The sequence below is a fragment of the Phyllobates terribilis genome, unplaced genomic scaffold (assembly GCF_046119375.1).
Source record: "Phyllobates terribilis strain yellow unplaced genomic scaffold, ASM4611937v1 Scaffold_7__3_contigs__length_470593459, whole genome shotgun sequence".
NCBI classification, from domain to species: Eukaryota; Metazoa; Chordata; class Amphibia; order Anura; family Dendrobatidae; genus Phyllobates; species Phyllobates terribilis.
In genome coordinates, this window is record NW_027362767.1 from 327,660,211 (window position 1) to 327,684,410 (window position 24,200).

Sequence of the window (24,200 nt, forward strand, 5' to 3'; positions counted from 1 at the left end):
GTGATATGACCAGCGAGCCTTCTACCTATAGAGAAATGACCAGCGAGCCTTCTACCTATAGATAAATTACCAGCGAGCCATCTACCTATAGAGAAATGACCAGCGAGCCTTCTACCTATAGAGAAATGACCAGCGAGCCTTCTACCTATAGAGAAATGACCAGCGAGCCTTTTACCTATAGTGATATGACCAGCGAGCCTTGTACCCATAGAGAAATGACCAGCGAGCCTTCTACCTATAGAGAAATGACCAGCGAGCCTTCTACCTATAGAGAAATTACCAGCGAGCCTTCTACCTATAGAGAACGGACCACCGAGCCTTCTACCTATAGAGAAATGACTAGCAAGCCTTCTACCTATAGAGAAATGACCAGCGAGCCTTTTTTCCTATAGTGATATGACCAGCGAGCCTTGTACCCATAGAGAAATGACCAGCGAACCTTCTACCTATAGAGAAATGACCAGCGAGCCTCCTACCGATAGAGAAATGACCAGCGAGCCTTTTACCTATAGTGATATGACCAGCGAGCCTTCTACCTATAGAGATATGATAATAGAACAATACAAGAAAAACCAAAAAGAAATATAAATCCGGCGGTAATAAGTAAAATATATTATGCCTAGAGTGTATAAAGTTAAAGACCAGCCGAAATAGGAGGACCAGTATAGGTGAAAGGGGACAATCGGAAAAATCAATGGATAAAAAAAGAGAGAAAAAGAAAACCGACCATAGAGTCCCAGATGTCAAATATGGTGAATAATAGTAGATTTATTGATAACAGGTGACAACAACGAATAACAGATTACCTACATCAATTAAAATAGCTTAAAAACATCTAAAAACAGGGGCGTGTATCCGGATGGTGTACAATTCATCTGAGAAATGGATGTAAGAAAAAAAAAAAACGAATAATGAATAATATACTAGTGTATATAAATATAGTGTATGAAAATAAGTAAAACATATAATGAATAGATTAATAGCCAACTATAAAGAAGATGCACAAAATGGACAATAATTATAAATAATCAATATGCAGACATAAAAAAGTGCAAGTGCATTTAAATAAGATCAATCCTAACCGCAAAATTGTATAAAGTATAATATGAGGACACATGCTAAATCCATATATCTGTATATAAATATAATAATATGTGCCTACCAATGTATACAGGGGGAAAAAAGGGGCAATAAGATCAATTCATAATCAATTGTAAAGAAGGGTCATCAGAACTGATCCAATGTACATCTAGAGTATATGTATATCATATCATAGTTGGCATATATCACATGAATGAAAGTAACTTACAAGTAGCGATAGAATAATACCACAAGCCGGACCGCGTCCACCCCGAACCCGATTTCGACAAGAGAAATGACCAGCGAGCCTTTTACCTATAGTGATATGACCAGCGAGCCTTCTACCTATAGAGATATGATCAGAGAGCCTTTTACCTCTAGAGAAATGACCAGCGAGATTTCTACCTATAGAGAAATGACGAGCGAGCCTTGTACCTATAGAGAAATTACCAGCGAACCTTCTACCTATAGAGAAATGACCAGCGAGCCTTTTAACTATAGTGATATGACCAGCGAGCCTTGTACCCATAGAGAAATGACCAGCGAACCTTCTACCTATAGAGAAATGACCAGCGAGCCTCCTACCGATAGAGAAATGACCAGCGAGCCTTTTACCTATAGTGATATGACCAGCGAGCATTCTACCTATAGAGATATGACCAGCGAGCCTTCTACCTATAGAGAAATGACCAGCGAGCCTTCTACCTATAGATAAATGACCAGCAAGCCTTCTACCTATAGAGAAATGACCAGCGAGCCTTCTACCTATAGAGAAATGACCAGCGAGCCTTCTACCTATAGAGAAATGACCAGCAAGCCTTCTACCTATAGAGAAATTACCAGCGAGCCTTCTACCTATAGAGAAATGACCAGCGAGCCTTCTACCTATAGAGAAATGACCAGCGAGCCTTCTACCTATAGAGAAATGACCAGCGAGCCTTTTACCTATAGTGATATGACCAGCGAGCCTTGTACCCATAGAGAAATGACCAGGGAACCTTCTACCTATAGAGAAATGACCAGCGAACCTTCTACCTATAGAGAAATGACCAGCGAGCCTTTTAACTATAGTGATATGACCAGCGAGCCTTGTACCCATAGAGAAATGACCAGCGAACCTTCTACCTATAGAGAAATGACCAGCGAGCCTCCTACCGATAGAGAAATGACCAGCGAGCCTTTTACCTATAGTGATATGACCAGCGAGCCTTCTACCTATGGAGATATGACCAGCGAGCCTTCTACCTATAGAGAAATGACCAGCGAGCCTTCTATCTATAGAGATATGACCAGTAAGCCATCTACCTATAGAGAAATGACCAGAGAGCCATCTACCTATAGAGAAATGACCAGCGAGCCTTCTACCTATAGTGATATGACCAGCGAGCCTTCTACCTATAGAGAAATGACCAGCGAGCCTTCTACCTATAGTGATATGACCAGCAAGCCTTCTATCTATAGAGAAATGACCAGCGAGCCATCTACCTATAGAGAAATGACCAGCGAGCCTTCTACCTATAGTGATATGACCAGCAAGCCTTCTACCTATAGAGAAATGACCAGCGAGCCTTTACTTATAGAGAAATGACCAGCGAGCCTTCTACCTATAGATAAATTACCAGCGAGCCTTCTACCTATAGAGAAATGACCAGCAAGCCTTCTACCTATAGAGAAATGACCAGCAAGCCTTCTACCTATAGAGAAATGACCAGCGAGCCTTTTACCTATAGTGATATGACCAGCGAGCCTTCTACCTATAGAGAAATGACCAGCGAGCCTTCTACCTATAGATAAATGACCAGCGAGCCTTCTACCTATAGAGAAATGACCAGCGAGCCTTCTACCTATAGAGAAATGACCAGCGAGCCTTCTACCTATAGAGAAATGACCAGCGAGCCTTTTACCTATAGTGATATGACCAGCGAGCCTTGTACCCATAGAGAAATGACCAGGGAACCTTCTACCTATAGAGAAATGACCAGCGAACCTTCTACCTATAGAGAAATGTCCAGCGAGCCTTTTAACTATAGTGATATGACCAGCGAGCCTTGTACCCATAGAGAAATGACCAGCGAACCTTCTACCTATAGAGAAATGACCAGCGAGCCTCCTACCGATAGAGAAATGACCAGCGAGCCTTTTACCTATAGTGATATGACCAGCGAGCCTTCTACCTATAGAGATATGACCAGCGAGCCTTCTACCTATAGAGAAATGACCAGCGAGCCTTCTATCTATAGAGATATGACCAGTGAGCCATCTTCCTATAGAGAAATGACCAGAGAGCCATCTACCTATAGAGAAATGACCAGCGAGCCTTCTACCTATAGTGATATGACCAGCGAGCCTTCTACCTATAGAGAAATGACCAGCGAGCCTTCTACCTATAGTGATATGACCAGTGAGCCTTCTATCTATAGAGAAATGACCAGCGAGCCATCTACCTATAGAGAAATGACCAGCGAGCCTTCTACCTATAGTGATATGACCAGCGAGCCTTCTACCTATAGAGAAATGACCAGCGAGCCTTTACTTATAGAGAAATGACCAGCGAGCCTTCTACCTATAGATAAATTACCAGCGAGCCTTCTACCTATAGAGAAATAACCAGCGAGCCTTCTACCTATAGAGAAATGACCAGCGAGCCTTCTACCTATAGAGAAATGACCAGTGAGCCTTTTACCTATAGTGATATGACCAGCGAGCCTTCTACCTATAGAGAAATGACCAGCGAGCCTTCTACCTATAGATAAATTACCAGCGAGCCTTCTACCTATAGAGAAATGAGCAGCGAGCCTTCTACCTATAGAGAAATGACCAGCGAGCCTTCTACCTATAGAGAAATGACCAGCAAGCCTTTTACCTATAGCGATATGACCAGCGAGCCTTGTACCCATAGAGAAATGACCAGCGAGCCTTCTACCTATAGAGAAATGACCAGCGAGCCTTTTAACTATAGTGATATGACCAGTGAGCCTTGTACCCATAGAGAAATGACCATCGAGCCTTTTACCTATAGAGAAATGACCAGCGAGCCTTCTACCTATAGAGAACGGACCACCGAGCCTTCTACCTATAGAGAAATGACTAGCAAGCCTTCTACCTATAGAGAAATGACCAGCGAGCCTTTTTTCCTATAGTGATATGACCAGCGATCCTTGTACCCATAGAGAAATGACCAGCGAACCTTCTACCTATAGAGAAATGACCAGCGAGCCTTCTATCTATAGAGAAATGACCAGCGAGCCTTTTTTCCTATAGTGATATGACCAGCGAGCCTTGTACCCATAGAGAAATGACCAGCGAACCTTCTATCTATAGAGAAATGACCAGCGAGCCTCCTACCGATAGAGAAATGACCAGCGAGCCTTTTACCTATAGAGAAATGACCAGCGAGCCTTTTTTCCTATAGTGATATGACCAGCGAGCCTTGTACCCATAGAGAAATGACCAGCGAACCTTCTATCTATAGAGAAATGACCAGCGAGCCTCCTACCGATAGAGAAATGACCAGCGAACCTTCTACCTATAGAGAAATGACCAGCGAGCCTTTTTTCCTATAGTGATATGACCAGCGAGCCTTGTACCCATAGAGAAATGACCAGCGAACCTTCTATCTATAGAGAAATGACCAGCGAGCCTCCTACCGATAGAGAAATGACCAGCGAGCCTCCTACCGATAGAGAAATGACCAGCGAGCCTTTTTTCCTATAGTGATATGACCAGCGAGCCTTCTACCTATAGAGATATGATAATAGAACAATACAAGAAAAACCAAAAAGAAATATAAATCCGGCGGTAATAAGTAAAATATATTATGCCTAGAGTGTATAAAGTTAAAGACCAGCCGAAATAGGAGGACCAGTATAGGCGAAAGGGGACAATCGGAAAAATCAATGGATAGAAAAAGAGAGAAAAAGAAAACCGACCATAGAGTCCCAGATGTCAAATATGGTGAATAATAGTAGATTTATTGATAACAGGTGACAACAACGAATAACAGATTACCTACATCAATTAAAATAACTTAAAAACATCTAAAAACAGGGGCGCGTATCCGGATGGTGTACAATTCATCTGAGAAATGGATGTAAGAAAAAAAAAAAACGAATAATGAATAATATACTAGTGTATATAAATATAGTGTATGAAAATAAGTAAAACATATAATGAATAGATTAATAGCCAACTATAAAGAAGATGCACAAAATGGACAATAATTATAAATAATCAATATGCAGACATAAAAAAGTGCAAGTGCATTTAAATAAGATCAATCCTAACCCCAAAATTGTATAAAGTATAATATGAGGACACATGCTAAATCCAGATATCTGTATATAAATATATTAATATGTGCCTACCAATGTATACAGGGGGAAAAAAGGGGCAATAAGATCAATTCATAATCAATTGTAAAGAAGGGTCATCAGAACTGATCCAATGTACATCTAGAGTATATGTATATCATATCATAGTTGGCATATATCACATGAATGAAAGTAACTTACAAGTAGCGATAGAATAATACCACAAGCCGGACCGGGTCCACCCCGACCCCGATTTCGGCAAGAGAAATGACCAGCGAGCCTTTTACCTATAGTGATATGACCAGCGAACCTTCTACCTATAGAGAAATGACCAGCGAACCTTCTACCTATAGAGAAATGACCAGCGAGACTTCTACCTACAGAGAAATGACGAGCGAGCCTTGTACCTATAGAGAAATGACCAGCGAGCCTTGTACCTATAGAGAAATGACCAGCGAGCCTTGTACCTATAGAGAAATGACCAGCGAGACTTCTACCTATAGAGAAATGACCAGCGAGCCTTCTACCTATAGAGAAATGACCAGCGAGCTTTCTACCTATAGAGATGTGACCAGCGAGCCTTCTATCTATAGAAAAATGACCAGCGAGCCTTGTACCTATAGAGAAATGACCAGCGAGCCTTGTACCTATAGAGAAATGACCAGCGAGACTTCTACCTATAGAGAAATGACCAGCGAGCCTTCTACCTATAGAGATATGACCAGCGAGCCTTCTACCTATAGAGAAATGACCAGCGAGCCTTGTACCTATAGAGAAATGACCAGCGAGCCTTCTACCTACAGAGAAATTACCAGCGAGCCTTCTACCTATAGAGAAATGACCAGCAAGCCTTCTACCTATAGAGAAATGACCAGCGAGCCTTCTACCTATAGAGAAATGACCAGCGAGCCTTTTACCTATAGTGATATGACCAGCGAGCCTTCTACCTATAGAGAAATGACCAGCGAGCCTTCTACCTATAGAGAAATGACCAGCGAGCCTTCTACCTATAGAGAAATGACCAGCGAGCCTTCTACCTATAGAGAAATGACCAGCGAGCCTTTTACCTATAGTGATATGACCAGCGAGCCTTGTACCCATAGAGAAATGACCAGCGAGCCTTCTACCTATAGAGAAATGACCAGCGAGCCTTTTAACTATAGTGATATGACCAGTGAGCCTTGTACCCATAAAGAAATGACCATCGAGCCTTTTACCTATAGAGAAATGACCAGCGAGCCTTCTACCTATAGAGAAATGACCAGCGAGCCTTCTACCTATAGAGAAATGACCAGCGAGCCTTTACTTATAGAGAAATGACCAGCGAGCCTTTTACCTATAGTGATATGACCAGCGAGCCTTGTACCCATAGAGAAATGACCAGCGAGCCTTCTACCTATAGAGAAATGACCAGCGAGCCTTTTAACTATAGTGATATGACCAGTGAGCCTTGTACCCATAAAGAAATGACCATCGAGCCTTTTACCTATAGAGAAATGACCAGCGAGCCTTCTACCTATAGAGAAATGACCAGCGAGCCTTCTACCTATAGATAAATGAGCAGCGAGCCTTCTACCTATAGAGAAATGACCAGCGAACCTTCTACCTATAGAGAAATGACCAGCGAGCCTTTTACCTATAGTGATATGACCAGCGAGCCTTCTACCTATAGAGAAATGACCAGCGAGCCTTCTACCTATAGATAAATGACCAGCGAGCCTTCTACCTATAGAGAAATGACCAGCGAGCCTTCTACCTATAGAGAAATGACCAGCGAGCCTTCTACCTATAGAGAAATGACCAGCGAGCCTTTTACCTATAGTGATATGACCAGCGAGCCTTGTACCCATAAATGACCAGCGAGCCTTCTACCTATAGAGAAATGACCAGCGAGCCTTTTAACTATAGTGATATGACCAGTGAGCCTTGTACCCATAGAGAAATGACCATCGAGCCTTTTACCTATAGAGAAATGACCAGCGAGCCTTCTACCTATAGAGAACGGACCACTGAGCCTTCTACCTATAGAGAAATGACTAGCAAGCCTTCTACCTATAGAGAAATGACCAGCGAGCCTTTTTTCCTATAGTGATATGACCAGCGAGCCTCGTACCGATAGAGAAATGACCAGCGAGCCTCTTACCTATAGTGATATGACCAGCGAGCCTTGTACCCATAGAGAAATGACCAGCGAGCCTTCTACCTATAGAGAAATGACCAGCGAGCCTTTTAACTATAGTGATATGACCAGTGAGCCTTGTACCCATAGAGAAATGACCAGCGAGCCTTCTACCTATAGAGAAATGACCAGCGAGCCTTTTAACTATAGTGATATGACCAGTGAGCCTTCTACCTATAGAGAAATGACTAGCAAGCCTTCTACCTATAGAGAAATGACCAGCGAGCCTTTTTTCCTATAGTGATATGACCAGCGAGCCTTGTACCCATAGAGAAATGACCAGCGAACCTTCTACCTATAGAGAAATGACCAGCGAGCCTCCTACCGATAGAGAAATGACCAGCGAGCCTTTTACCTATAGTGATATGACCAGCGAGCCTTGTACCCATAGAGAAATGACCAGCGAGCCTTCTACCTATAGAGAAATGACCAGCGAGCCTTTTAACTATAGTGATATGACCAGTGAGCCGTGTACACATAGAGAAATGACCATCGAGCCTTTTACCTATAGAGAAATGACCAGCGAGCCTTCTACCTATAGAGAACGGACCACCGAGCCTTCTACCTATAGAGAAATGACCAGCGAGCCTTCTACCTATAGAGAAATGACCAGCGAGCCTTTACTTATAGAGAAATGACCAGCGAGCCTTTTACCTATAGTGATATGACCAGCGAGCCTTCTACCTATAGAGAAATGACCAGCGAGCCTTCTACCTATAGATAAATGACCAGCGAGCCTTCTACCTATAGAGAAATGACCAGCGAGCCTTCTACCTATAGAGAAATGACCAGCGAGCCTTCTACCTATAGAGAAATGACCAGCGAGCCTTTTACCTATAGTGATATGACCAGCGAGCCTTGTACCCATAGAGAAATGACCAGCGAGCCTTCTACCAATAGAGAAATGACCATCGAGCCTTTTACCTATAGAGAAATGACCAGCGAGCCTACTACCTATAGAGAACGGACCACCGAGCCTTCTACCTATAGAGAAATGACTAGCAAGCCTTCTACCTATAGAGAAATGACCAGCGAGCCTTTTTTCCTATAGTGATATGACCAGCGAGCCTTGTACCCATAGAGAAATGACCAGCGAACCTTCTATCTATAGAGAAATGACCAGCGAGCCTCCTACCGATAGAGAAATGACCAGCGAGCCTTTTACCTATAGTGATATGACCAGCGAGCCTTCTACCTATAGAGATATGATAATAGAACAATACAAGAAAAACCAAAAAGAAATATAAATCCGGCAGTAATAAGTAAAATATATTATGCCTAGAGTGTATAAAGTTAAAGACCAGCCGAAATAGGAGGACCAGTATAGGCGAAAGGGGACAATCGGAAAAATCAATGGATAGAAAAAGAGAGAAAAAGAAAACCGACCATAGAGTCCCAGATGTCAAATATGGTGAATAATAGTAGATTTATTGATAACAGGTGACAACAACGAATAACAGATTACCTACATCAATTAAAATAACTTAAAAACATCTAAAAACAGGGGCGTGTATCCGGATGGTGTACAATTCATCTGAGAAATGGATGTAAGAAAAAAAAAAAACGAATAATGAATAATATACTAGTGTATATAAATATAGTGTATGAAAATAAGTAAAACATATAATGAATAGATTAATAGCCAACTACAAAGAAGATGCACAAAATGGACAATAATTATAAATAATCAATATGCAGACATAAAAAAGTGCAAGTGCATTTAAATAAGATCAATCCTAACCCCAAAATTGTATAAAGTATAATATGAGGACACATGCTAAATCCAGATATCTGTATATAAATATAATAATATGTGCCTACCAATGTATACAGGGGGAAAAAAGGGGCAATAAGATCAATTCAAAATCAATTGTAAAGAAGGGTCATCAGAACTGATCCAATGTACATCTAGAGTATATGTATATCATATCATAGTTGGCATTTATCACATGAATGAAAGTAACTTACAAGTAGCGATAGAATAATACCACAAGCCGGACCGCGTCCACCCCGACCCCGATTTCGGCAAGAGAAATGACCAGCGAGCCTTTTACCTATAGTGATATGACCAGCGAGCCTTCTACCTATAGAGATATGATCAGAGAGCCTTCTACCTCTAGAAATATGACCAGCGAACCTTCTACCTATAGAGAAATGACCAGCGAACCTTCTACCTATAGAGAAATGACCAGCGAGACTTCTACCTATAGAGAAATGACCAGCGAGCCTTGTACCTATAGAGAAATGACCAGCGAGCCTTGTACCTATAGAGAAATGACCAGCGAGACTTCTACCTATAGAGAAATGACCAGCGAGACTTCTACCTATAGAGAAATGACCAGCGAGCCTTGTACCTATAGAGAAATGACCAGCGAGACTTCTACCTATAGAGAAATGACCAGCGAGCCTTGTACCTATAGAGAAATGACCAGCGAGCCTTGTACCTATAGAGAAATGACCAGCGAGACTTCTACCTATAGAGAAATGACCAGCGAGCCTTCTACCTATAGAGAAATGACCAGCGAGCCTTCTACCTATAGAGAAATGACCAGCGAGACTTCTACCTATAGAGATATGACCAGCCAGCCTTCTACCTATAGAGAAATGACCAGCGAGCCTTGTACCCATAGAGAAATGACCAGCGAGCCTTCTACCTATAGAGAAATGACCAGCGAGCCTTCTACCTATAGAGAAATGACCAGCGAGCCTTGTACCCATAGAGAAATGACCAGCGAGCCTTCTACCTATAGAGAAATGACCAGCGAGCCTTCTACCTATAGAGAAATGACCAGCGAGCCTTCTACCTATAGAGATATGACCAGCGAGCCTTCTATCTATAGAAAAATGACCAACGAGCCTTGTACCTATAGAGAAATGACCAGCGAGCCTTGTACCTATAGAGAAATGACCAGCGAGACTTCTACCTATAGAGAAATGACAAGCGAGCCTTCTATCTATAGAAAAATGACCAACGAGCCTTGTACCTATAGAGAAATGACCAGCGAGCCTTGTACCTATAGAGAAATGACCAGCGAGCCTTCTACCTATAGAGATATGACCAGCGAGCCTTCTATCTATAGAAAAATGACCAACGAGCCTTGTACCTATAGAGAAATGACCAGCGAGCCTTCTACCTATAGAGAAATGACCAGCGAGACTTCTACCTATAGAGAAATGACCAGCGAGCCTTCTACCTATAGAGATATGACCAGCGAGCCTTCTATCTGTAGAAAAATGACCAGCGAGCCTTCTACCTATAGAGATATGACCAGCGAGCCTTCTATCTATAGAAAAATGACCAGCGAGCCTTGTACCTATAGAGAAATGACCAGCGAGCCTTGTACCTATAGAGAAATGACCAGCGAGACTTCTACCTATAGAGAAATGACCAGCGAGCCTTCTACCTATAGAGATATGACCAGCCAGCCTTCTACCTATAGAGAAATGACCAGCGAGCCTTGTACCCATAGAGAAATGACCAGCTAGACTTCTACCTATAGAGAAATGACCAGCGAGCCTTCTACCTATAGAGAAATGACCAGCGAGACTTCTACCTATAGAGAAATGACCAGCGAGCCTTCTACCTATAGAGATATGACCAGCGAGCCTTCTATCTGTAGAAAAATGACCAGCGAGCCTTGTACCTATAGAGAAATGACCAGCGAGCCTTGTACCTATAGAGAAATGACCAGCGAGCCTTCTACCTATAGAGATATGACCAGCGAGCCTTCTATCTATAGAAAAATGACCAACGAGCCTTGTACCTATAGAGAAATGACCAGCGAGCCTTCTACCTATAGAGAAATGACCAGCGAGACTTCTACCTATAGAGAAATGACCAGCGAGCCTTCTACCTATAGAGATATGACCAGCGAGCCTTCTATCTGTAGAAAAATGACCAGCGAGCCTTCTACCTATAGAGATATGACCAGCGAGCCTTCTATCTATAGAAAAATGACCAGCGAGCCTTGTACCTATAGAGAAATGACCAGCGAGCCTTGTACCTATAGAGAAATGACCAGCGAGACTTCTACCTATAGAGAAATGACCAGCGAGCCTTCTACCTATAGAGATATGACCAGCCAGCCTTCTACCTATAGAGAAATGACCAGCGAGCCTTGTACCCATAGAGAAATGACCAGCTAGACTTCTACCTATAGAGAAATGACCAGCGAGCCTTCTACCTATAGAGAAATGACCAGCGAGACTTCTACCTATAGAGAAATGACCAGCGAGCCTTCTACCTATAGAGATATGACCAGCGAGCCTTCTATCTGTAGAAAAATGACCAGCGAGCCTTGTACCTATAGAGAAATGACCAGCGAGCCTTGTACCTATAGAGATATGACCAGCCAGCCTTCTACCTATAGAGAAATGACCAGCGAGCCTTGTACCTATAGAGAAATGACCAGCGAGCCTTCTACCTATAGAGAAATGACCAGCGAGCCTTCTACCTATAGAGAAATGACCAGCGAGCCTTCTACCTATAGAGAAATGACCAGCGAGCCTTCTACCTATAGAGATATGACCAGCCAGCCTTCTACCTATAGAGAAATGACCAGCGAGCCTTGTACCTATAGAGAAATGACCAGCGAGCCTTCTACCTATAGAGAAATGACCAGCGAGCCTTCTACCTATAGAGAAATGACCAGCGAGCCTTCTACCTTTAGAGAATTGACCAGTGAACCAGAAAATGCATCTGTATGCCACTTTGTAGATCTGTTCCCTAAGTAAATTACAAATATTAAAACGCTGTTTCATTTTGTCTCATTATCACGTCCAATGTCCATATGCCTGATTAGGTAAGAGATTCCTGCAGATATATTAGGGGATCGCTGGGGGGAGGTTATAAGACCAGCAGAGATTTACTGATTGCTCCGCTGACTTTATTCGAGAAAGAGGTCATCAGCTGAAACAACTCCTCTAATGCCTCATAATGATGATTGTATCGGGTCTCTATTACTGAAACATGATACTAGGTAGAGCAGTTGTCCCCATCCAGTGGCTTAAGAGATGTACAGTATGGATGACATCCATAAGCCTTGCTTTCTTTTCATGGACCCATTGATTTGAATAGGCAATTTTGATCCGCAAATTGTCTTAAAATCGGACATGTCCCTTTTTTCTGCAGAAAATGTGTTGGTAATATTCACTGTCTGTCTAAGTTCATAACATGGCAGAAATTATTAGACCAGTTAAAGCCACAAACTCCAGACGTGACTGGCTCCGTGTGCCGCTTTGTATGGAGCTGCCATCTATATGAATGTTACTAGACCATGCTGCAATTTTTTTCACACAGTTCTGAGGTCCATGTGATAAGTAGCCTGTCTGCACTAGCACATAGACTAACAGAGGACTGTCTGCACTAGCACATAGACTAACAGTGGACTGTCTGCACTAGCACATAGACTAACAGTGGACTGTCTGCACTAACACATAGACTAACAGTGGACTGTCTGCACTAGCACATAGACTAACAGTGGACTGTCTGCACTAGCACATAGACTAACAGTGGACTGTCTGCACTAGCACATAGACTAACAGTGGACTGTCTGCACTAGCACATAGACTAACAGTGGACTGTCTGCACTAGCACATAGACTAACAGTGGACTGTCTGCACTAGCACATAGACTAACAGTGGACTGTCTGCACTAGCACATAGACTAACAGTGGACTGAGTGCTGTCCGTGTGTGCTCTGATTTTTACATAGGCAGCACCAAAAATAAGTTTGTGTCAAGGCACCCTAAGGATGTTTATTAAAATACTATCCAATGCATTTCTTGGAATTGTATTCCATTACAAGAAAATGTAATGTTTAATACTGGAAAATGATTTTGGTAAAAGTATATTCACATGATGGTACTATCGGTCCGAGTGCTGTCCGTTTAAAAAATTGACCTGACATGGACTGCACTCGCCCAGTGTTATTCAACATAGTAGACTGTTCTGTTCACTGTTTTCACTCAGATCGAATGTCTGCGTGAAACAATTCACAGTATGCGCTATTCTAGTTCATATTTTCAATGAGACTTACCTATTGAAGTCTATAGGTGCACCCAAAAAATCGGAACGCATACAGATCAACTGCGTAGCATCCGAATTTTGTAATACATTGCTATTATAAAAGGGGTTCTCCACAGCCCGTCCTAGTCACATATCAGTATGGGCTGCAGACTGAAGTCATACAGCTCCCGAGACCTGTGTTTCACCTACAAGAGCTGTATCACACATAGCTTAGTCAGCGTCCGTGAGCACGTCTATGATATGTAAAGAAATATGTTTTAGCTCATACTGTGCTTGGCGAGGAGATCTCCAGATTCATGCTCCTCCATCAGTCTGACAGCTTTATAGCAGTGCACAGAGACTGACTGCACCCAACTGAAAAACAAATGAATATTGAGGAGGATGAAGCTGGAGATAACTCCAATTGTTATCAGTGAGGAACAAATATATTTCTTCACATATTACAGCCATGCTCCTGACTGACCGAGGTATGTGTGATGCAGGTCTTGTCAGTTGAGACAAAGGTCTCGGGAGCTGATGTCTTCAGTCTGCAGCCCGTTCTTACACGTGAATAAGACAGGCTACAGTTTGAATTATATCAGGGACATTTTATATCATTCTCGGAGAACCCCTTTAACATAGGAAACTGTATTTGGTCTTGTAAGTTTTATTAACTGCGGATGTATAAAAATAAATGGAATATGGATGTCTTATGGGTGACGATACAGATGAAAAATCATTGTTTTCTGGAAGAAAATTAGACGAATTTATAAGGCTATGTGAACTTAGTCTTATTCTTATACTTGATTATGTTACAGTTCATTAGGACATTATTACTAAAATTCTCCTGACATGCAGCAGAATATATTTCGCTTTGTTACAGTTTCCCAGGTAATGTATAAAATAGTTCATATACCGTAATCTAAAAGATAACAAAGGATATTTACTAATTGTATGGACTGTCTCTGTTAGGTTATGTTTGTATCACAACTAAGCACAATACAGGTATGCTCTGCTTGTAATATATATTTCTGGGTCCCACTGGGTTTGGCTATACTATCATGCTACAGTACTATTTCTGCATGGGAGCACGTCGTAGCTTTTTCATATGTAGTTTTTGCTCAATATTAATACTTCACAATGGAACAATGTGCGTCTCTAAGGGCTTGTGCAGGCAACCAAATTATCAGTCTGAGTGTGATCCGACAAGGCATCAGATCACACTCGGACCAATGTTATGCTATGGGGTCGTGCGAATGTCCACTTTTTCCTGAGACCAAGGCGATCCATGAAAAAATCACAGCATGCCTAAGTTTGATCCAATGTTCGGATTGCACTCGGCCATGCAAGTCAATGAGTGCTCAGAAAACATCGGACTGCACTCGAATGACATCTGAGTGCAGTCCGATTTCCATGGACTGATAGAATGGAAAAGATGGAGACATTTTTTTCTCCATCTTCTCTTCATCTGAGAGAATTGGATCACACTATGATCACACTCTGAGCAGTGTGATTTGCATAATCGGTCTGATTCTCTCGGATGAGTAAACATACAGCCGTCTGCACCTAGCCTAATTGTGTACAACAAAAAGAGCTGTCCGCTCTGCTGACAAATCTGTTTTAATAAATACTTGTAATTCCTATGCATAACAATGTTGGAGCTTCTCGGGAACTCCGCATTGTGCCGTTATTCCTCCTGGACAAGTGTGAATAAGTTGAAAACTCGGCATTACCACTACTCTCGTTGCATGGATTTGTCCCTGCAAAGTCTCATGTCAGAGTGAATAGGGACATGTCCAAAAACGATATCAGAGTGAATAGGGACATGTCTAAAAACGATATCAGAGTGAATAGGGACATGTCCAAAAACGATATCAGAGTGAATAGGGACATGTCAAAAAACGATATCAGAGTGAATAGGGACATGTCCAAAAATTATGTCAGCGTGAATAGGAGCATGTCTCAAAGACAAGGGGAATAGTAGCACCCAACAGTCAATTTATTTATACATACATACATATATACATTTCCATGATGAATAACAGAGGAACAGTACAATGTATATATGGTAACAAAAGATGCTCCACAATTTTATGAGGAATATGAGCATATTCTAGATCAGACATGTCAGTAGAGCCAATGGATCCCCTAAAAAATCAGAATTATTTTATTTATAAAACGTATTTCTAAAACAAATATTTATGTTAACGTCATGTGTGTGACATGTGGCACCGCTGATGTCACGTCATGCCTACTAATCAGAAGAGGTGTCGGGGATATTGGCAATTACATGGAGGTTCACAGGGCTCTGCTTTAGGGGCCATGGACTACCACTTTGACTTCTGGACCAGGGTCCTGTGAATTGTTTGCACAATTCTAATAAAAATATATAGATGATAATGCAGAATATTGAAAGGTGTTGTGACAACTACTATGAGGCCATAGATATCTGATCGACAGCAGTGCGAAACCCAGCACCCCTGCTGTCTAGCTGTTGGGATGCTGCCAAAACACAGCAGCTCAGTCAAAACCATAGTGACCGCAGTCAATCCAATATTGAATTCAAATGAATATAGGGGATAGATCTGCAGTATCAGACAATGGCCACTATAGAAATCACAGAACGTCTATGTTCCAGCAGCATTCGAGAACACCGGGACGTCAACGATGCCGGTAACAGCTGATCGGCGGGGGAGCAGGGTGTCACACCCTCACCGATCAGATAGGCCATCAAGAAAAATGTAGTGGCCAACCCATTTGGGAGAACTTTATATTAAAGTGAACTGCAATGGATTTTTACCCAAGACTAGGAATGAGTGGACCTGTGGAAGTCCGTGTTCATTGGGTTCGATCGAACTTTAGTCCAAAGTCCGCTTCGGGTACCAGAACTCTACCCAAACTTGAACCTGAACCCAAACCACATATAAATCAATGGGGACCCGAACTTTGGAGCTGAAAAATATCTCTCTCTCTCTTTCCTCCTCGACCTCCCGGACTGTAAAATGGATTTCCAGGATAAGTCCGTGTTCGGAGTTCAGCACCGGATACTAGTTGTTCGGTATGAACTCTTAACTCTACAGTTCGGGTTCGCTCATCTCTACCCAAGACTTTTAGGTAGAAGAATTATATATGTCAGAAGAAATCTCAGATCCTCATTAAAAGTTTTCTGGAGGAAAAAAATAAATAAGAGGTACCAACCAGTGCCATACAGCACTACCAGCTGAGGGTGGCTCAGGTACAAAGAAAACTTTGTTTGCTTCTTACATATCATCCAAGTTTCTATCCTATCATTCTCAGTAAGGAATTGCATCACAGAAGTGTGTGGATGTCAGGTATTCTCCACCTGACAAAAGGAATAGGTTATTATTTAGTTTGTTTGTGGTAAGAAGAGCACACCTTAGGAATGGCCTGTTACACCCTGCTGCGTCATGCCAAGCTATGGGCAGAGAGACTGCATACCTAAGAGGCATGCCCATTACGTTCAGACTCCTTTAATGCCACCTCATACCAGGGCCTCACAGTCTGCTGCATACAGACTAAAAGTCATAGAACAAAAGAGAAAAATATCCCTCTATTAAAATATTATTACTGGAGTTATTGTCTAGTTTACGCTTCCACTTCACAGAACTTCTTTGTAGTCCTTGGAAACTTAAAAAAAAAAACAAATAGAAAGAAATAATTTTACTTTTTTTAAGGAGGGAGTAGTCTTTATAGAGGTCTTTATGGATCCACAAAATCTGACAGCTTAAGTGATTCAATGAGCAAAGAAAGAAAATAAACAGCTGAAATTCTAATTTGACACTTTTTTCAGACGTTCACAAAGGGGAGAGATAATGGGAACAAAATGCTCTTGAAATTTGAATAAAATCTACATGAAAGTGTTACCTGCTAATTTGTATTTTTTTTGCTCCAAATTATCTTCAATTATTTAATTAGCATAAATAGAATAATAAGAAATTCTCTGGAGAACAATAATTTCTCATGCAAAATGAAAAACAAAAAAATACACTGATCCTAAGTAAAGTAGAAATTGTTTTTTTTAATTATTTAGTAAATATATGTATACTTAATATAGATATATAAATGGGTTGTATTTTGCTGGTCTAAAAATTTAAAGGGAAGCATTTAAAACACCACTCCAGTGTTTTTATTATTTTCATCGCTGGAGTGGTGCTACTAATGTGAGGTTCCTGCACCTAATATTATACTTACCACCCGCCGTCTTCTGCTGTTCCCTGTGCCACTCTGGTCTCATGCCCCCATCTTGTGACCACCACTTCTGACTGACCGGAAGTCAGATGTAACGGTCACAAGCTCTCAGTGTAAGCCTGTGACAGCCTCGTTCTGGCCTCGTTCTGCCTCTCATAGACTTACATTGAGTAGGAACTTACGGATCACCCAACAAACAATGGAGGGATCCAACAGATCACAAACTGCAGATGACGACTGGAGCGGAGCTTGCGAAAAAAAGGAGACTGCAAGGCAGAAGTGGACGAAATACAGGATGTATAGAAGGGTACAGTGGCCCTCCAGCTTTTGTGAGACATCTCAGACATGCTGGGAGTTGTAGTCTCACAACAGCTGGAAGGCCATGGGCCCTGAGTTAGAATAAATATAATAAACGTGGCACATCAGAAAGTAACTTTAGTGGGGCTGCCACTAAGTTAAAAAATAGAGAGTCTTATTAAGGCCATGTTCTCACATAGCATAAACGCAGAATTTTTCTGCTACATTATTTGTGCAGAAAAACTACTATTTAACAAATAAAACAAAGTGGATGTAATTTCATGAAAGCTCATGTCTTCTATAAGGTTAAAGATGCTGTGGAACTGTACATTTTTGGTGCATTTATACCTATGGGTTCCATGGGGCGCCTGAAAAAATACATGGCAAAAATATTATTTCATTTTTAAGTACAAAATCTGAGTTTCTTCACAAAAAAAATGCATTGAAATAGAACCAGATGACTCATTCTGAACAGGATGAATCGCACTCTGGTTGCAAGGTTGCAGACAGGTCTATTATTCTCTGAAACACTCTGGTATTTTAGGAAAAATATACATTGAAGATCTGGCTAGGGACCATAGACACAGATGAGACTATTCTGGTGCCGCCCCAACCGACTCTTCTCAGATCCGCTGCAGGTGATTGACAGGACTCTCCATTGTGTGCACATAGGGACAGACCTGTCAATCACCTAGAACAGCGCTGGGAGAAGCTGGCCCACGGTGAATCCAGATTAGTCTCCTCTCCGGCTGTGATCCATAGAAATGTTCTCTGAAAAGGCGACGCAGATCACTGGAGAGATCGTGCAGCCAGGGGACGATTCATGCTGCCCGTGATTTGTGCAGCATGAATTACCTGTTATGTTCACTTTAAAAAAACACTGTGTGAAATCTCATAAAATGTATCAGATCAGGTAAAAATACATAAAAAAACACAATGCAAAATGCGATAATCAGCGCAGATTGTTATTGCGTATTTTGGTTCAGATAGTTGCAAAGAAAGAAATGTAGCATTTTCCCTGCAAAACTACCCAAGGCACCAAAACTAATTTGCCAGGTTAGAGATTTCCATAACTGAATTTTCAGATTCAGGATAATCAAGAGGTCTGAACAGTGCTTGAAGGACACATTATGGAGCACCATGTCTTCATCAGTCCAGTGGTTTGGCGTAGGTCACAGAGCCTCATCAATGTTCTCTTCTAACATGTCTAAATGACAAGTGTAAGAGAAAGAGAACATCAATCCAATATAGGAAAAAACAAAACTTCACGTTAGATGGACAGTCCATGGCAGACCTGGGCTTTAGCATGGTCTAGACCAGTGTTCCCCAACTTCGTCCCTCAAGAGCCCCCATCATGTTTTCAGGATTTCCTTAGTATTGGCCAGGTGATAATTCCATCACCTGGGCAATACTAAGGAAACATAAAAAAACCTCTAAAAAAATATTTTATTTAAATTTTTCTTAAAAAACACCAAAAAACCCTTATGATACATGAGTAAGAAGCTCCATGGTTATATCAAGAACCATCCAATATCCTTTAAGGACTATTTAGCATTGAATCAAAAACAGGGAAGTAGATGACCACAAATGGGCCAGTAAAGTCTTAGACATGATAAATATTCATATACAATATAGACTTAAAACTGCCCTATCTCAAAAAGCCTCAACTGATACTGCTTGTCATGCAGGTTGGCACCCTAATATACGAGTTTGGCGCCCCCATTCAACGGTGGCTGTCCCTCACTTTCCCTGCTAGACCCTGATAATGTGAGTTAAACAGGTAATGAGTGACTGCCTGCTCTAATACAATTTTCATACTATACTAATCGATAAATAAAGAGAATGCAACATGATGGCAGACTTATCTCATATTCTGGAATTCACCCCAACGCGTTTCCCCTTTCTGTGGCTTCATCAGGAGGCCAAATGTACAGGACTCCAGAACGTCATGTAAACAGATGCAGCTCAATGGAGGATGTGGCAGGCTATGCTGGTATATGCCCCGGCTGTGTTTAAATATCGTGCTCAATCATAGCCCCGTGGATCTCATACACCTACTTCCAATAATGTCCTCCCCACCCTATGTTGTCTCCTGTCTAAAACCAAAACCCCCAATGTTTTCTAAGAATTCCAGACACCCTCTCTGATTGATTATCAAAGGTGCCTATTATTCTCAAAATGTCCTTCCCCTGGGGTTTATCTTTTTTAGAATTTACAAGAAGTGGCCCTCTGCTCCTGACCAAGGCCTCCGAATAGGATCTATCCAGGACTTGGGACGGATATCCCCTTTCATGAAACCTGTTGTGCAGATCTGTGGCCTGTTCTCTAAAAATGTCGATATTACTGCAATTTCTCCTCACACGTAATAATTGGCTTTTTGGAATGCCACGCTTTATTGATGATATTTTGGTATTCTGGTCGGGAACAGAGGCTGAGTTTAAACGGTTCATTGGTACCACTAATATCAACGGACTGGGACTTAGCTTCACATATGAATGCCAGATTGATAATATAGCCTTTCTTGACTTGAGATTAAGGAAAGAGAAGGATGGATCGATCAGTACATGTACATATTGTAAACCGACCGCAACAAATAGCCTTCTGAAGTGGGATAGCCACCATCCCGAGGCTCTAAAGCGTGGCATTCCAAAAAGCCAATTCTTACGTGTGAGGAGAAATTGCAGTAATATCTGCATTTTTAGAGAACAGACCACAGATCTGTACAACAGGTTTCATGAAAGGGGATATCCGTCCCAAGTCCTGGATAGATCCTATTCGGAGGCCTTGGTCAGGAGCAGAGGGCCACTTCTTGTAAATTCTAAAAAAGATAAACCCCAGGGGAAGGACATTCTAAAAATAATAGGCACCTTTGATAATCAATCAGAGAGGGTGTCTGGAATTCTTAGAAAACATTGGGGGGTTTTGTTAGCAGACCCAAATGTAAAGGACCTAATCCCCCCTGTCCCAAGTATTACATATAGAAGGGGTAAATCTATTGGTGACCGCCTGGTACATAGCCTGTATCAGAAACCAACCAAACCAGGCACTTGGCTAGACAGAAATCCTTGTGGGTATTACAGATGTGGTAGCTGTAGTAGATGTGAGTGGATGGATGTTTGCAAAACCTTTACTAGCTCAACTACTGGCAGGCATTTCTCCTTGAGGGATTTTGACAACTGCAGATTATCGGGGGTTGCGTATAAAGCGACATGTACTTGTCCAAAGGACTATGTGGGTAAAACCACTAGAGAGTTACGAGCATGGGTGGGTGAGCATTTAGGAGACATTAGGAATAAGCGTGACACCCCCATCGCACGTCATATGAATGGGACACATGGTGGACGACTTAAAGAAATATCATTCACTATGTTTGAACGCATAAGACCAAAAACAAGGGGGGGGGTGACATAAATAAGATAATCCTCAGAAAAGAAACCAAACGGATTTTTAGATTAAAATCTGTGGCCCCTAAGGGGCTAAATGAGCAGCTTTCCTATACATGCGTCCTGTAGACCCCCACGGTATGGTTCTCTATATGTCCACATGTTAGTGTCTGACCTGGTTTGGCCTGCCTCCACCCATGTCCTGTTATCAGGATATATTGCTGAAAGGATGTCTTCTCTATACCTCCAAGCTGGAGGTTCTCTATTGGGGGATGACTATCTATATATTAAATTTACATATCGATTAATTTTATCTCCTTGAGTGGATCTATAAAATCTACTCTCCTTCCCCCCTTTTATATATGTTGTCCCCCGTAGGGACAAGAACTTCCCTGGTCCTTAGTTGGCTTGATATGTATGTTTCTATATATATGAATATACTTGATAAGTATACTATTTTCCCCACAATTGGATTTTGGGGAGTTATTTCTTATCATAGTTATTAAGCCCTGAGAGAAAAAATATAGGCGGAGGAGTCCTTTCTTATCGCCGCAAGGTTGAACCCAGAGGGTGGTGTGTAGGCAGCAATTTTCTTCTGCGCCTCACCCTGGAACGCAGTGAGATATTTCCGGAAGTGACGATGGGATACAGGCGTGAGCCTAGCCAACTCCATTTCCTTGCGGGTCATCGATGGAACGCAAACGTCACTTCCGGTTTAGAAAGGGATATGCTCTGCTCGCTGACGAAGCAACCTCTAGTGTCCGGGGAACTGGGCATGCGCAGTCCTAATTTTTAGACAGGAGACAACATAGGGTGGGGAGGACATTATTGAAAGTAGGTGTATGAGATTCACGGGGCTATGATTGAGCACGATATTTAAACACAGCCGGGGCATATACCAGCATAGCCTGCCACCGTTGAATGGGGGTGCCAAACTCGTATATTAGGGTGCCAACCTCCATGACAGGCAGTATCAGTTGAGGCTTTTTGAGATAGGGCAGGTTTAAGTCTATATTGTATATGAATATTTATCATGTCTAAGACTTTACTGGCCCATTTGTGGTCATCTACTTCCATTTTTTTTGATTCAATGCTAAATAGTCCTTAAAGGATATTGGATGGTTCTTGATATAACCATGGAGCTTCTTACTCGTGTATCACAAGGGTTTTTTGGTGTTTTTTAAGAAAAATTTGAATAAAATATTTTTTAGAGGTTTTTTCATGTTTACACACATTCTAGTTACCTCTATTTCAATAGAGTCTTTGTACGTTCAATACTAAGGAAATCCTGAAAACATGACCTGTTGGTGGATCTTGAGGACCTTAGTTGGGGAACACTGGTCTAGACCAATCTCATGGGTAACCAATATAATATGATGAATTATTCTGAAATTTGACTTGAAGTAGATAAACCTTTTATGTATCTTGTTCATCATGTCCCCCATTGTATATGGATGCCATCATATGAACCAAAAATAGTTCTGTTTCAATATTTTACCCATGAACTATAACTTTCCTTCATCCTGATTTATTCAATCCAAATCATTGTTATTTATTATTCTTTAGAAACTAAGTAGAATAAGCCCAAAATAAAATGTAGGATTTTACTTGAAGATCTTGACATCTGTTCGTACTTTAATTGTCCTATTCACAAAAAAAAAGCAGAAAACACTATACTATAATAAAATACAAAATTTCTTGAGAAACAGTTGTAACAACAATGGCAGGGAATGTAATAAATGAAGCATTTGCGATATGCCCTCTGTACTCTGCTTTCAAGTTATGGGACCTGGCTTGTTGGCACTGCAATTAAACTCAGGTACATTAGCCAAGTAGAACAGAATTATTTCCCAATACCGACTGCGGCTGAAACTATCTCTTCCAACGTTCTTCTTGTTTTTTTATCCAGCCTGTTTAGTAATAAACTGTAACCAGCTCTACTAATTAAAGCAATCTTTATCTTAATGCCAGGATGCAGGGATGAAGTCCAAGAAGAGGAGTGTTTATCAGGGTAAAAAATAAAATAATAGTAATCATCAAAGACACGTAAAAAGGCAAGTGCTGATTTGTTGAGGAGTGGAAAATTCCCAATAAACGTAGATGTAATCAAGCTTCATGGTGATATAATGTCTGTCACTAATCCGTCATATATAACCACACACACACACCTAAAAAAAACTGAAATCACAGAATTCCGTCCCCTTAAAGATATATTCTGCCATCGAGTAAAATACAAAAAAGTGTGAAGGGATGAAATCCACTTACAACTGATCCCTGGAACCTCACTGCTGCCCCCACTGAAGCAGGTCCTGACTCTGAGACCCCAGAGTCGCTGCTTAAGTAGGCTAAGCCAATGAACATGCAGCTATGAAGAGTGGGATCTTCCAAGTTATGGGGTCAAGGTGGTTTAAAGACTCAGGACCCACAATGAAAGTGCTAGTGGAGGGACCCTCAGGGTAATAACTAAATGACGCACCCTTCCATATATATGGTTTAGTTTGTGGGCATAATAAGCCTGGCAATGCCAATGCAATGGAAACAGGAAAAGCAACATTACATGCTAATAAGCAATAGACGACTCCAGTATTGCGCGTCTTGGATCACACAATGCGCCTTTTGGCAACTTTTTTTTATGTCCAAAGGAGACAATGTTATAATAATGCCCCATTATCATTGTCTCCATTGACTTGTAGAGAGTTGGTGCTATTACAGGTCAGAAAAAGTTTTAAAAAAAGT

The 24,200-nt window shown here is 41.5% G+C and overlaps 1 protein-coding gene across 2 annotated transcripts in view; it reads right to left on the bottom strand.

Annotated features, from left to right (window-relative positions):
• LOC141154787 (neuronal PAS domain-containing protein 2-like) overlaps positions 1-24,200 on the bottom strand; it is a 212,568-nt gene that overhangs the window by 187,773 nt on the left and 595 nt on the right. The gene's annotated exons all lie outside the window — the stretch shown is intronic.